Below are 4,108 nucleotides of genomic sequence, written 5' to 3'. Positions count from 1 at the left end.
TTCTTTTGTGGTGAATCCTTCATTTTGTCATTTTGAAGGGAGAAAAGGAATTAATGAGGTAAAAGAAAATAAAATTATAAAAAATTAAAATTAAAAAATTAAAATTAAAAAAATACACACACACACAAAATCGAAAAAATGATGCTAGATCCTGGGTGTGTTTTGGTCTGGGTGTTGAAAGGGACTTAACAGATTAGAGAAAAAAGGAGAGAGAAAAGAAAAAGAAAAAGGAAAATCATTAGAAAATTTGAAAAAATGAACATAATGAAGTAGACTATAATGAAATGATTGACGTAAAATAGAATTTGAAAAAAAAAATTACACAAAAGTAAAAAATATAGTAGAAAAAATTAAAGAAAGCATTTTTTTTTTTTAATTTTTTTTTTTCAACGTTTATTTATTTTTGGGACAGAGAGAGACAGAGCATGAACGGGGGAGGGGCAGAGAGAGAGGGAGACACAGAATCGGAAGCAGGCTCCAGACTCCGAGCCATCAGCCCAGAGCCTGACGCGGGGCTCGAACTCACGGAACGCGAGATCGTGACCTGGCTGAAGTCGGACGCCTAACCGACTGCGCCATCCAGGCGCCCCAAAGAAAGCATTTTTAATAAAAATTAAAAATAAAAATGAATCTTTTCTCCTTCTGTATTCAAGAAAAAGAAAAATGAAAAAGAGAAAAAAGAAAAAAGAAAAAAATAAAGAAAATTGAATAGATGGAACGGCAAACAGACTGAAATATGACTGAAATTACTTCATTTTCCCCTAGAAGTAAAACTATGAAGTGCTTTATAGTCCATAAACTAAGTAGGCAGAGAGACTTGTGTTCCTCAAAAGCGAGATTGGCCTAGTTGCGTGGGGCATAGTGTAATGGCTCCGTTTTCCACTAGATAGCGCTGCTTAGCTTACTGGGGTGGATTGTTGTGGTGCTTGTAAGTAAGCATTCGCATGCGTGGGAACTGTGAAAATGTCATCACCCAGGTACCCAGTCTGTAGTATCGGAACTCTGTTCTCCCTGATCAGCAATCCCATACCTGTCCTTTGTCTTTGGCTTCCGTCCACTTCCTGCTTTTACACAGTCAGTGACCAAGGCCCAGGCAGCAACTTCTTCCTGAGTTTTGTCTCTGATGTGTCTGTTTTTCTCAACCCCTTACTTCTGAGGGACTGCGGCTTCGACTCATTCTGCCCATCTGCAGAAGGTTCTCACCAAGCAATGAGTTGGTGCCAGCCACACCCAGGAATGTTTGTGAGACCGTGCTGCTTCCAATGCCCAGAGACTGCTGCCGGATGCCAGCCCACCCCAGAAAAAGTTTGTGAGATAGTGTAGCAGCAGTGTTTCAGGGATTATGGAAAATCACAATACACATCTGGCACCAGGCTTCACCCTTAATGACCCTGTTCCAGCACCAGCGAATGTGGAATCCTGGGTCCACTGGGGCCTTGCCTTTGGGGGAACCCACACAGTCTCTACCAGGTGTCTTTTCAGCAGGGGAATCACCTCTCCCTGTTTGGCCTGAAGAACCCCCGACTCCACTCTGCTCCTGGGGATTCACCCTTCCCACCAGAGCACTGACAGGTATCTAGCTGTGGAGTTTCTGACTCTGTGTTCCCCCTGTTTATAGTCTTAATGGAATTTAAACCCTCTTCTTTCTCCTTTCTCCTTTCTCCCTTTTTAGTTCAGTCCCTGAGGCTGTTTCCACTTTTTCACTTTCTCTCCAGCTGCTTTTGGGGGGATGCTTTTCCCATATTCTCCCCTTCCCCCGCTGTCTCCGTCCTCTCTGCATGCAAAAGCATCTCCCTGACCTCTGCGGCTTCTCTCTCCCCCAGTTCACCTCTCTGCACTGTGTACCTGCTGAATTCTGTGGTTCAGCTTGTGCAGATTGTTGTGTTAATCCTCAGATCAGTTTTCTAGGTGTGCAGGATGATTTAGTGTTGGTCTGGCTGTATTTCATGGATCCAAGACACACGAAAAACTTCCATGCTGTTCCACCATCTTCGTCCCCCAAGTTGTTCTTTATTAATATTAAATAAGTAAGACACTGTTAAGAGAATAAAAATATAAGCCATGCACTGGGATAAATACTTTGAAAAAAATATGTTTTTAAAGTTTATTTATTTTTGAGAGAGAGAGAGAGACAGGGACTGAGTGTGAGTCGGGAAGGGAGAGAGAAGGAGACACAGAATCTGAAGCAGGCTCCAGGCTCTGAGCTGTCAACACAGAGAAGCTCGAATTCACGAGCTATGAGATCATGACCCCAAACCAAAGCCAGTTGCTCAACCGACCAAGCCACCTAGGCACCCAGGAAAAATACTTTTAAAGCACATATGTGATAAAACTTTATATGTAAAAGTTGTAAACAAACAAACAAACAAAAAAACCTTTAAAATCTACAAGAAAAAACCAAACAGCCCAATTTTTAACAGGGCACAAGATTTGAATAGCCATTTCAGCAAAAAAAGATATACAGGTGGTGAGCAAGCACATGAGAAGATGCTTAAAATCATTTGTTATTAGGGAATTGTAAATTAAAATAGCAATGAACTAGTACAACACGCATATTAGAATGGCTAAAATCCAAAAAGTTTACAATATAAATCACTGGTGAAGGTATAAGCATTAGAAACTCTCATTCATTATTGGTGAGAATGCAAATGATGCAGACACATTGGCAGACCATTGTACATGGATTTACAAAGCTAAAAATGATCCAGAAATTGCACTTGTTGGTATTTACCCAACTGGTTTGAAAAATCATGTCCCTGTGAAAACCAGCATGTAAATCTTTATAGAAGTTTTACTTACAGTTTTATATTTTTATAGAAGCTTTATTTTATAATTTTATAATTTTATAATTAATACAAAATGGAAGCAACCAATATATCCTTCAGTTGCTATTGAATGAATAAACAAACTATGGATGCATCAATACAGTGGAATAATACCCAGTGATAGAATGCAATGAGCTGTCAAAATATGAAAAGACATGGGTGAATCATAAGTGCATATTGCTACATGAGAGATGCCAGTATGAAGAGAATACATGCTGTATGATTCTGGCAAGGCCAAATTATAAACTGTAGAAACATCACTGGTTTATTGGGTTTCAGGGAGAAAGAGAAGAGGTGGGGTTTTGTTTTTAGGACAGTGAAGCTATTATTTGTAATTCTTTAATGGTGAATACATATCACTATATATTTGCTAACACAATAGAAATTTACAATACATAGTGAACCCTAATATATACAAGCATAATTTTATTTTTTAGAGGTTAGGCATCCCAGGATATAATGTGGAAGGGATAAACAATCTAACTCGATTGCAAATTTATGAAACAGTCTCACTCAAAGAGGGGTGGAGGTAAAACATGCTGACCTAATTAATTCTGGAGATAATTAGAGTCTGTATGTGAGCACTGTACTTTAGATGATAAATTTGTCTCCATTGGGGTACTTACTAACAACTCTGATACCACTATCCATGTATAATGGTTTTAACAATTAAATGAATGAATGGCTAATGGTTGGTGTCAAGAATATCATGATTGGAGTTTGAGTTGACAGATGAGCAAAGATCTGCTTACCTGGACCAGGTGAGAGGGTGATAGAATAAACCATTTGCTAATGGAGTGTAGTAGAAGGAATCTGTATAAATTCATCTGTAGCTTATTGTGGACACGGATTACTACATTTCTTGTATAGATATGTTCTAGATGTGTGTAGATACCTGGGTTAGAATGCACATATATATTTCTTTGCTCAGTTAGCTTAGAGTGCTAAGAGGCAAGAACATCTCAGTAATGATGAGCACCTTTAGCACCCAGATATTATTTTTAAATATTGTTCTTCACCAGGTATCCTTGGAAAAAAATGGCTGATTGTAGGATAGAGTAGGAAACATACAAATTAGTCTGGGGCATCTGATAGTTGCCCCAAATGAGGAAGTGTTAAAAAAATCCCACAACAATGAGGGTATGTCAGATGGACACAGGAGGCAACTGAAAATGGTCCCATTGTCCAAAGCTGGGAAATTTAAACAAGAAAATAATTGTTGGATTATAGGGATGCCTGGCTGGCTCAGTTGGTAGAGCATATGACTCTTGATCTTGGGGTTG

Source organism: Leopardus geoffroyi, chromosome B4 (assembly GCF_018350155.1).
Source record: "Leopardus geoffroyi isolate Oge1 chromosome B4, O.geoffroyi_Oge1_pat1.0, whole genome shotgun sequence".
NCBI lineage: Eukaryota > Metazoa > Chordata > Mammalia > Carnivora > Felidae > Leopardus > Leopardus geoffroyi.
This window is presented reverse-complemented; position numbering follows the sequence as displayed.